Below are 12,501 nucleotides of genomic sequence, written 5' to 3'. Positions count from 1 at the left end.
TTCAGGCGTGTTCCTACAGACGTCTTTATAACTGTTTATTCCTAAATTTCTTTTTACCTAACATAGTTTTAGGGGAAAGACAGAGTAAGCATCAGGTTTTGCAAGCCATCCGAGTAGTAGCTTTCCAAATGTAGTCTCGGAACCAGCAGCATCTGGGAACTTGTTAGAAACACAAATTCTGACTGCACTCCTAACCTACTGAATCAGAAACTCTGGGCATGGTGCCCAGAAAAACGTCTTCCAGTAAACCCTACAGGTGATTCCGATGTGCTCCATTAAGTCACTGGTAACAATATATTTTTTTAAAAAAATTGCTCTGGTGGCAGAAATGCTACACCAAAAGTAATAGAAGGCGAGGTTCAACTTTGCAGAGACAGTGCCACTGAGGATTCTCAGACAGCAGCACCTGCAAGGAGAGGCCCTGCGTCAGTGCCTAGCTGAGCAAAGGGGCCTGGACCTGGCAACTGAGTGTCCTTGATGAGTGGAGAGGTGAGAAATTAATGGGCAGTGACATCTATGTTTTCCTCTTTTGTTACCATGTCTAAATTGTTCTTTGCTTTTTCACACTGAATCAAAAAGAGTAGGTAGAAGGAATGTGAGGAGGAGAAGAGGAAAAACAAGGTACAAGTGGGGAATGACCATTTTCAATCACAGAAACTGCTACTGTTAACGTTCAGTGCACTGAAGCCAGAAACTGCTCTGAAAGGAAATGTAGCAAAAGGAAAACATTTTTTCCACTTTAATTTGGAGGGAAGAAGTGGGGCTAGAGGGGTAATACAGGGATAAAGTAAATCCTAAAAGTGTATGCAACTCAGTTGCTTACTAAAAAGTGGCAGCTGGGGACTAATTGTATAGTCAGTTTGGACACAGGAGTTGACGAGATAAAGAAGGAGTTTTGTAGTTGAGAAGTATGAATTTTAGGCCAAAAAATAAATGATTTATTTCTTTCTCACCGGAAATATTTGTGACCAAGCCGACTTAAAAGCACTATATTTTTTTTATTGTCTTAAAAGTTAGAAATGAAAAATGTAAGGTCCATGGTACATAAAAGACTATGAAGCACTGAAGGCTGTAATGTCTGATTTATCCACAAATAAATTACAACCCAGACCACACTGGGACCATTCCCACGCCTTTCCAGTTGTACCTGAATCATTGCAAGAAAAGGTTAGGACTGAAGTAGAATGAGAGCATTTAATATGTACTGTGCTCAGTCATCCTCATTTCTTGTTTCATTCATTTGCTAGTGTCTGTTCTCAGGAGGTTTCTCTAAAATATAATTAAAATCTTCTCACTGACCTTTTTGAAGTAGTAGACGCGTTCTGGTTGTGTAACTTGTTTTTCCCTTTAGTACCCCATTCTTTTTATAGTTATAACTCTTAAATCTGGTTAAATGCAGTAGAAACTATAGCCTTGACTAAGAAATACTTTATACAACTATAATGTGTAGTGTCCAGCAAATGTTCTTAAGTAGTTATTCACATCAACAAATCAAATCAGATTGAAGTTAGCCATTTAATTAAATGGATAGAAATAGTTTCATTGTGAGTGTAACACCAAATCTGTTTTATCTGCATTTCTGCTTGATGTGATGGCATGCTTAAAAAAAAAAAAGAAAAGAAAATTGGCAAAATAATAATAAATTATGATTAACTGAAGTGAGATTGAAAGCTCTAGTTATTGCTGTAGGTTTATTTCTAGGAAATTATAATTAAGAGATTACTATATATTTTTCAGACATTGATTTTCTACCAAGGAAAATTTTTAAGAAGTAAAATATAATTTAAGCTCTGAACATTCATTTTATTGTATATTTACATATCTTAAAAATTCATGCTTTGCAACTTGGATGAAATATATGCAAATATATATTTAAGGTTTATTTTTGGTAAGTCATAAAAAGTATTTCCAAGCCAAAAAAAAAAAAATGTCCTACCAGTAGTTGTATTTCTTTTTGTATTTTCCAGTGACATCGTTCTGTACGCAATCAAAAGTTTTTATAGTGTATCTTTGAGCCCAATGGAGTTAATGTCAGATTTTTATAGTTTGAATCTAATACAGAAATACTTAACTGTGTCTTTGATTTTGCAGTTTATATAACTATTGTGACCATCTGCAGCAGCTGCACTTTTCAAATTATTTGCTGAACCAAATTGAGCACAGTGACAAAAGTAGTCATCTCAGATGTACTATTAAACAGAGAAAGAAAAAGGAGCATTGCCTTGGTACAGCGTAGCCATCTGCTGTACAGATGTTATTGTATAGAATGACTTAAGATAAAATAATTGTAGAAAATTTTCATTAAAACCTCAACAATTCGCACTTGTTTATGCGAATCTGCATAACTCCCCAATGAGACAACACACTTGGGGTTTCTTTGGTTCTCACTCACTTTCTCTTTGATCCTTTTTGATGTGCTGACTTTAATAAACACAGTCAAAAACACTGTGCAAAAACATCATGGAAAAAACTACAAAGGAACAATTATAGCAGCAGAAACTACTCTAATCCCTAACTTACGCAAGCTATTTTTAGTGAAATATTTTTTTTAACACTCTTTATGTGACAATGTTATATAAACAAGGGTAGAACAGTCCTTTCCAGATGAGTTTTAATTTAGGAGCTGAAATAGATTTGTAATGCTAGAGGAATCTTACATTCTAAGTAATATTTAGAGAAACACAATTAGGAATGTGTCGTAGGCATGTTTCTTCACTTGTGAAAAGTACAAAAAATATTTGAGTTTGCCTAATGATTATGTATTTTTTTATCATCTAAACCGTCATAAGCTTATGGGAAGTGTGTGCAGAAAGGAAATAATAAAAGAATGAGAGAGAAAAGTTAATGTTCTCCCCCACGACATTCTCAGCACATTTAAATCTGAAATGCTTTTATGTTCATTTACTGGTTTTCACAACAAAATATGTACAGATTATTCACTGAAATGCTTTCATCATTTGAAACAGAATGAAATGGTTAAATATTTTCCACTTTAAAACAAAGTCTGAGTTCTTCTTAGCCTTCTGTACTATTCCATGGCCCTAAACTATCAGAGTTTCAAGGGACGTGGGTTTTTTTTTAATTCCATTCTACAGATGCTAGTGTAGCAGTGACTTATAATAACCCAACTCATATTTCTGCTAGAATACTTACGTTCTCCCATGTGTCTTTGGTAAAATGGCCCTAAAGTTCTGATTTTAGAACTTTACATACAAGATGTAATGCTTATATTTTTTTAAATTGGTGTATAATCCCCAAAATTTCTATGATTGTATATAATGCTGCAGAATTTTCTATGATTATGTTATTGATAATGAAATTAATCTTGTTTTAAATTTCTATCTTATTTTCTGAAACATTCTAAGGCAGGCGTTTCTTTTACTGTCCATTAAATCTGGCCCATTCTGTAGTGTGTTCTTCTTAAAAAACATGACACCCCCCACCACCATACACACACACACATCACGTCTTTTCTGCCGTTTGAAGTATGGCGTTTTGGAGAAACCTTAAGTGTGTAGCTATAAATTCTGAGCCAGCAGTGTAGCACTTTGCACAGGCAGGGTGGAGAGTGAGCTGCAGACTAGCTTTCCTTGTCAGAGTAAATTATGGCTCTATTAGGGCGGCACTTCTTAGATTTCGGCAAACAAGGGTACACAATTCAGGCTGTGAAATAGCTGGGCTTTAAGCTGCCTTGCTCTTTCTTAGGGGCACGTCTATTAGCAAGCTCCCTGTAGATGAGGAAAAGGGAGAAGAGGGTATAGACAAGTTAGGTGGCACAGAGCATTGGGGAAGAGCCTGAGTGAGGCCATCTTGGCTGGCATGTTAGTCCAAATCAAGGAAAAATTGCAAGAATCCCCTTTCCATAGGGACTTAGGGGACTTTCATCCAATGCAGAAAGCAGTAAGTTGAATTCCTAGTCAAAGAGTTGTGGTTTAAATAACTTTCACTACCCCAGCCTCTGTCATCCATATGTACTTATCTTTGTGTATAAACAAAAAGTAGAAAGCAAGCAAGCATAACCACATTATTCTTCACGGATACAAATGCCTCTTCTCATGTTCACTGCATTCAGGACCAATAAAAATGTAAAGAACTAAAGTTCCTTTTCATGTCCTGAAAAGTGAAACTAGCTCATTAATTGATACAGAGCGGAGCTCCAGCTCTTCATTCCAGAGTCACTGACTCTCCTGAGGACAATCTCCTAAGGCGTTGTCATAGCCAGTGGATGCTGCAGAAATGCAAGTAAGCCTGCGGGGAAATAAAACATTAAATTAAATATGACTACCTAAAATAATATATTGCAATAACAAGCCATTTACAACACCCAAAGATTTTTGTTACTTTTAGAAAGAAATAGCGTCTTTTCCCAATGCCTGAACAATAGGAAATGAATTCTTCAACAATTAAAGCCAGAGGACACACTTCACTTTTAAACAGCCACCGAGAATTGAAGTGGAAGCACAGCTTGTAGACAGCTATACAAATCACTAACAACCCGTAACGAATATTGGGTGTGGGCATCAAGGGTCCTGTCACATTTGACACCGTGTCTCAAGCAGCCTAAACCCAACACTCAAGGAAAGGTGGAGACCTCATTGGGTCTGTAACATCTGGGGTTTTATTTGTCATTTAGGCATACCCAGCAAGCGCAAAAGAAAGAGTAAAAGGGGATTATCTTGACAATGAAATGAGTTACTGAATCTTGTGATAATGAAAAGCAGAAGAATTCTAATGCCTCTCTATAGTCCCTGAGGTAGAGGTACGTTTATAGTTTTGCAGAAGTAAAATGTAGGCAGGCAGAACAGATGGCCTAGAGTCTATGAAACCTGACACCTCTCATCCCAGCACTGAGGACCACTATTAATCCTGGTCAGATTCCCTCCTATTACTTTATAACAAGGTTCAAAGTTGCTACTGATGAACTGGCCTATCCTCCTTTTTTTGCTCTTAAATTACCTGTGGATTACTGAATTTTTTTCAGTGATGATATTTTTTTGTGCATAATGGTGAACTGCTGAGACATTCACAAACCATAGGATGTTCTAAAAATTGAATGGGAAATAGGTGGAAAAAGTAAAGTTCTCATAACTTTTTTTTCCCCAAATAATGTTCCATTATTTTTTCCTCTAATACAATGGGAAATAAAAAAGGTAAATGCCTAAGTCTCTTGGTGAGTAATTTTCTTGTCCTCTCTTAGAAATATATGCAATGGAAAAGAAATCCAAACGTACAGATTTTATTCTCTTGGCTGTAATTGTCATCGGTAATATGTGATTAGATAGAATTTTGGACAATAATAAATAATGTTAGTACTGCTATCTTAGAAATTATCTTTTTTCACCCCCTCAAAATCAGAGGCAAAAAATTAATGTTTGATTTTTTTTTTTTAAACTCACTAGTAGATATATGAGGTTCAGGCATATTTCTATGGTCATATTTTTTAATTTTGTTTAACCAAATTAAGTCTTGACATCTTTCCTTGGAATATTTAAAATTTTTGTGCTAAAGGGTTTATGTATTGGCTTTTTTTTTTATTGTCACGTGATTTTTGTTATTCATGTACATTTTTTTGTGCTGTGAGGTTACTAAGTTTACTGCTTTGGATTTTAATGGGACGCCTCTTCAGATAGTAACTTCAGAAATTTAGAAGAAAACCACTGGGCGAGATTTCTGATGTGTTCATTTCCAGGCTGCCTGAAAAGTAAAATTTGTCCCGTAAGCAGCCATCTTCAGATGTCAGAGCACGCTCATGGGCTGTGGCGCAGTGAACATCATGTACCTGCCCAGCCTTTCGTAGACAGAGATGAGCTCATCTCAGAAAGATAACCATCTCCGACTTTTTCTTCTGATTAATCACCGACCTGAACTCCATTTGAACCTTGTTAGACAAAAAAAACAAGCAGAATTCCTGGCCCAAACTATAAAATATAATTAAGCCCTTTTGAAATGATGTGTAAAAGAACATTGCTATACCCCCACTTATAACCACTACCACCACCACAACCAATAAAGTTAAATCAAGCACTGCCTGTAATGGATTAAAATAATAAATGTTCCTGGATTTCCGTGTTTGAAGTACTTGAAGAAAACAGGCTCCCAGCAGCCCGGGTAGCTGAATGCAGGAGAGACATTTATTAATGACGAGTTCAAGGATTTGGCCTGTTTAAGATCATTACTTTGTGTTTACCATGGGTTACACATCTCTTATATTTTTACACAGCCCACATGTGTCCGCATGCAATAAGGAAAGCTTTTTTTTTTTTCCAACAAAAGAATTGTTAATTGTGTAAATATGGTTTTCTTGGGGAATGTGAAGTCTTCGTAAAGCTCTGCTCCCTTCTAATGAGAAATCTGGCATAGTTGTTATACTCTTCCAAGTAGGTTCACCTTCAAATCTTGTCTCCAGGTAGTAGTCTTCCTCCCTATTGTTTTTAGTTATCAAATCCCAAACTTAATCTAGATTGCTAGAAAACTGTTGGCCTCGGGTTATGTATTTTAGAAATGTGTCCCATCGCACTAAACTTCATGCGTCTTATGTACTATGGGGAAAAAAAATGCTTTTTAAAAAAACACTGCTTTTTATTTCTTCTCCTAGCTTTAACAAAGATATGATAAAGAACCATTCTTCTAGCTTTAGATATATTTGAGGGAATAAAGGGGACAACTAATAAAAATTTCTCATAAACTCATATTAAAACAGTGTTTCTTGGACAGGAGGGAAAAGGGTGTTTGAGACAACAAAAATGCTGTTAATTAACAGGACGATATCTCACTGTGCAAATGCTATTGGAAAAGAAAGTTTCCAGTCCTAGCAATTAAGTAGCAGACATCTCTTTCTTAATAGTGTCTCCTTTGCATCCTAACAGTGGCACCTTATAAGTTAGTATTAGGTGAAATGGACCAGAATTATTGTCACCCGTAGCACTGAAACTGTGGGAAAAGAAGAGGGTTAGAAGTTACTCTTCTCCCACTCCACTGAATTTGTGACAGTATTTAGTTTTGCCTGCGGTCACAGCAAATCGTCTTCTCGTCCACATAAGCCAGAAAGCTGTTTGCTAGGAAAGTTTTTGGCAAAGCTACCCTGCCAGCTATGAGTGACTAAAGACACATCTTAGATGTTCTTTTGCCCTCTGGCTGGGCCCCTGGACCTGTAGGCTATGTTGGCCTAAGGTACCGAGACCGAGCAAGACGGAGGGGCCACGAAAAAGCATTTATTCCCAACCCTGTTACCAACTGGGAAAATGAAATTACTAAGAGCTAACTAACAGCAGTAGTTTTTATAAAGCAACGTGGTGCTGGAAAGACGCAGACAGTCTTAATCCCAGCCCTGCTACTTGCTGGCAGTTGATTGTGGTAAAAGTTACAACACAGCTTATTTCCAAAATAAAGGCACAAACACTTAAATCCACAGGGCTGTTGAGCGGATTAAGTGAAATAATGTATACACAGTACTCCACACATTCCTTGGCACAAATTTATTAAATTCCTCAATAAATAATAGTGTTTTTGTATCTTCCTCCCCTTCACTGTCCCATCTCAGTCATACCCCATGAATGCTGAGGTTGTAGAGCATTTGATTTTAGAGCTGAAAACTGTCTCAGAGATCATCCTCTCCTTTATCAGGAACGCTTTTTATCCAACTCCATCATCCACACACGCTGTATTTAGCATAAAATAGCTAGCTTGACTGTACCAACTTGATATGACTGTGACCAAAAAACTTCGTATATCTCAGCCCTGTCTCCAAAAAATTCATTCAAGTTTCTTTCAGGATTTTTGAAATACTGAACATACCTCATGGACCAGCATTACTATATGGGATTCCCTGCGTATCAGAGAACCCTAGATTGAGGCCAATTGAGCTAGTCCCTTACTTAAGGATGCCGAGATTAAGTGATCTGTCCAGGGGTACTCCAGGGTGCAGGGAGGGCAATAACACATGTCTCCTAGCATCTGGTCTTTCTATTAAACCAGTCTTTAAAAACCTGGATCACATAGATGAATACCAGTCTCTAAGCCATTGCAGTGAATCAAATAGGAAGCCATTTTGTTTGCAACATTGCTTTGATACCAGTTCTTCTATTCTTGTGACTGACTGTAAAAAAAAATTAACCCACCAGCAGTTTCCCCATTAAGTTAACCAGCTACTGTGTTCATCTAAGAAACTTTCAAAGTATGTATTTACAGTTATTCTTTCCTCTATAAACAGGTTGTTACACACTTTCCAGTATGCACAGATTTCTTAGTCTGCTTTTTTTAAATATAGCTACATGATCCAGTCAAGTTTTATTTTCCTAATAAACTGACACAACTGTAAAAACAGTAAGCATGGTGGCAGATTGGAGGGGAAGAAAGAGGCAAAGCATATCCACCATCTCCCTTTGGTATGTTCGGTTTAGTTTTTCTAGTATCCAAGAGTTCTAAAACATTTCTCAAAAAAATACCTTTTCCAGACAAGTGAAGGTCAAAGTCATGTTCGATTCTTTGCGACCCCATGGACTATAAAGTCCGTGGAACTCTCCAGGCCAGAATCCTAGAGTGGGTAGCCTTTCCCTTCTCCAGGCCAAGTATAAATAGCCTTTCTGCCTTTCTTTATGTGAGAAAAAATAAAATCTTTTTCTGCTGCTTATCATTTTCTCATGTCCAGAGAATGAGTTTGGATGAAACTAGAAGTCCCAGCTTTTACTTATCAATGAGGCCTAGATGAGAGTTCCTGGGAATCTCACCAATGGGAAGTCATCAGGCGCTTCAGAGAAAGGATATGTGTTAGCAGGTCGACTACCCAACCAGACTCTCATTTTGAGAGCTAGACTTTTTAGTAACTTTGTTGGGAAGAGCAAGCATCCCTTTCAGCTTAAACAGTGGTGTCCATGTAGTTCTCTGACAGTTTTGTTATATTTTGTTTCATACCTTAATCTTACCCTGTATTACAACTTACTGTAACAACAGATACAGATATAGGCATATTACAAAATAGGATGTAATTAAATAAGATCTGAACCACTTACATATTCTGATCAAGAGGGGAAAACCAGCTATTTTCGTGGTTAGAATACCCAAGTGCAAGAATTTCCCTGGCAGTCCAGTGGTTAAGGTTTTGTACTTCCATTGCAGGGTGCACAGGTTTGATCCCTGGTTAGGGAACTAAGATGTCGCATGGTGCAGCCAAAAAAAAAAAAAAAATACTCAAGTGCCCGTTTTGTTTTTTTTTTTAATGCTTCAACATAATTAGTTGAAGGAACTGGAAACAAAAAGATTTCTAATCATCTCTTTCATGGACCAGACTTACAGAATTTTTTTTCTAGTCATCTAATCACTTACAGTCATCTCTTTACATAGCATACTTAAAAAAATTTTCCTTTCTCACTTTCTGAGTAATCCTCGTGCTTCACTATTATGCAAATTGACTTCTGGATGTATCTAACACATGCTTGCTGATTTTCTAGTAACTGTAGATTATTTCCAGCTGGTTAAAAATACCTGGATATGCTTTGCTAGCACATGTCATCACTGAGCACTCTTTCTGTTGATGTACAGAAGCCTGATGTAGACCGCACTTTGCACAGTCAGCATGGAGATAGTAGGCGCCTTGCTAAAGATCTAGCAAGAGATTGACAAGGTAGGGCTGGCAGCATTTTGTAAACATTCTCCAAAACAAGTGGTTTGCATTTATTAGTCTTCTGAAGAAGTATTTTAAAGGTCAGGGAACTATTTGTTCCTTGAACTGAATTTTTACACTCAATGAAAAGTATGTCAGTATGCAAACAAACCAAGATTATTTCTGTTTATCACACCAGTTGTTTCTCAAATTAACTTCTCCATGTTGATACACCTCATTTACTTTAATTAAGTATCTGCCATTAATTTGCTACAACTGAAATTAAATATATAAATACGGATCTTTGGACGAGGCCAGTGGAAGAGTCAGGCAGAGAAGTATTCTATTGAATGGAAGGAGGCAGAGAGAAGAGGGGATGTTTGGTCAAAAGTGACCTGATCCCACAGTTGCAGAAAGCAAGCCAGGATCCTGGGTTGTATCCTGGGACAAGAAAAGGACATGAAGGGAGAAACTGGTAAAATTTATATAAGGTTTATTAGTAGTTTGTATCAGTATTAATTTTCTGGCTCTTGAGAACAATACTATAGTTTATATGAATTGTTAACAGTAAGGGAAACTAAATGAAAGACATCAATTTTGCTGAAAGCCTGAAATTATTTCAAAATTAAATTTTATAAAATGACCTGATCAGTGATTGCATAAATAGCTTTAATAATATCCATGTTTTTTTTAAATATTCATGCTTTTAAATTTTGTGATCATTCTAAATCTTATAATTTTACAGCATATTTCTTTATTTTCTTTTCTCATTATTTTTGGAAATTTAGGGGAAAATTAAAAGTATGGAAAATGTAAAGATAACACATCAAATGCCTATATACTCTTGAACTAGAACAAATGTAAGCATCTTGTCATATTTGCTATATGTGAACACATACACAGGTGCAGGGGAGTGGTAAAACTTCAAAATTTATTCAACTTTTTCCAGTGTTTCAATGCTAAGAAGTTTCGTGGGGGATTTTTTTGTTTGTTTATTTGTTTGTTTAGTATTTTTACTTGTAGTCATTTTGTCCCACCTTGCATTAGTCCATTAGGAAGAAGATTAACACATGTCTTTAACTCACTTTCTGTTGCCATTTATTACAGATTTTGAATGGAGAAGTATCCATCTTAAATGAACTCTGAGTATTCTCTGTGGCTTTGGTTTTATATGTGTGGTGATATATAAAATAAGATTCATTTCATCCCAAGGAAGATATTTAGTATGTTTCCTGATGGAAAAAATCAAAGAAAACAAAAAGGAAGGGATGATGTCCCATAGGCCAGCTTCTCACAGAGTAAAAAAAGGGGAAAGGAGAATTAATAACCCTGTCTTGAGTCCCAGGGATTATTTTCATATTTTGTGGTAAAAGTGTGAACTTTGGTTTACCATTTATAAATGACTCTGTGAAATTTATCACCACTCTTTCTTATGAAGTGATCACCATAATCTCTTATTACTGGTCATTTACACTAAGATTAAAACCACTTGAACTAACATATTTTTTCTTATTTTATTGTAGCTTTTTAAAAATGTAGCAGGAACTGTTCAGAAGGAAATGGAGGCTCTATTTTAAACTTAAAAACTGGTACTTGTGGGTTAACCTTTCTGTGATCCCACAAGTAACTGGATCTCCTCATCGAGGAGCAAAGCGACAGCTTTGGTGTATGTAGCAGGTGTAGTGGACAGGTAGGCACGTGGGGATAAGTTAAATTACTTGCTTAAGTCTCAAGAGTAAACCACACCTAATTTCCTTGTAGATGTAAGACATGAAAGAGAAGAAAGGAGACAGAAGGGACCAGGCAGGGCACATTTATGTCTACAGGTCATGTGTTTGCATAATGCCTTTAGGCGGTGCCTGTTCCTACATCCTCACTGTCAGCATTAGCTTCTTTTTTTTTTTTTAAGGTCTGCTTTTATTTTTTATTTTTATTTTTTCATTTATTTTTATTAGTTAGAGGCTAATTACTTTACAATATTGTAGTGGGTTTTGTCATACATTGACATGAATCAGCCATGGAGTTACATGTATTCCCCATCCCGATTCCCCCTCCCACCTCCCTCTCTACCCGATCCCTCTGGGTCTTCCCCGTGCACCAGGCCCGAGCATTTGTCTCATGCATCCAACCTGGGCTGGTGATCTGTTTCACCCTAGATAATATACATGTTTCGATGCTGTTCTCTCGAAACATCCCACCCTCGCCTTCTCCCACAGAGTCCAAAAGTCTGTACTGTACATCTGTGTCTCTTTTTCTGTTTTGCATATAGGGTTATCATTACCATCTTTCTAAATTCCATATATATGTGTTAGTATGCTGTAATGTTCTTTATCTTTCTGGCTTACTTCATTCTGTATAATGGGCTCCAGTTTCATCCATCTCATTAGAACTGATTCAAATGAATTCTTTTTTTAACGGCTGAGTAATATTCCATGGTGTATATGTACCACAGTTTCCTTATCCGTTCATCTGCTGATGGGCATCTAGGTTGCTTCCATGTCCTGGCTATTATAAACAGTGCTGTGATGAACATTGGGGTGCATGCATCTCTTTCAGATCTGGTTTCCTCGGTGTGTATGCCCAGAAGTGGTATTGCTGGGTCATATGGCAGTTCTATTTCCAGTTTTTTAAGAAATCTCCACACTGTTTTCCATAGTGGCTGTACTAGTTTGCATTCCCACCAACAGTGTAAGAGGGTTCCCTTTTCTCCACACCCTCTCCAGCATTTATTGCTTGTAGACTTGGATAGCAGCCATCCTGACTGGCGTGTAATGGTACCTCATTGTGGTTTTGATTTGCATTTCTCTGATAATGAGTGATGTTGAGCATCTTTTCATGTGTTTGTTAGCCATCTGTATGTCTTCTTTGGAGAAATGTCTGTTTAGTTCTTTGGTCCATTTTTT

The 12,501-nt window shown here is 36.9% G+C and overlaps 1 protein-coding gene across 9 annotated transcripts in view; it reads left to right on the top strand.

The window, feature by feature from the left end:
• Nucleotides 1-12,501, top strand: part of VPS13B (vacuolar protein sorting 13 homolog B) — a 775,932-nt gene that overhangs the window by 600,915 nt on the left and 162,516 nt on the right. The gene's annotated exons all lie outside the window — the stretch shown is intronic.

This window comes from Cervus elaphus, chromosome 21 (assembly GCF_910594005.1).
Source record: "Cervus elaphus chromosome 21, mCerEla1.1, whole genome shotgun sequence".
Taxonomy (NCBI): domain Eukaryota; kingdom Metazoa; phylum Chordata; class Mammalia; order Artiodactyla; family Cervidae; genus Cervus; species Cervus elaphus.
Note: the sequence above shows the minus strand (reverse complement) of the source record. Positions and strands in the feature narration are given on the sequence as shown.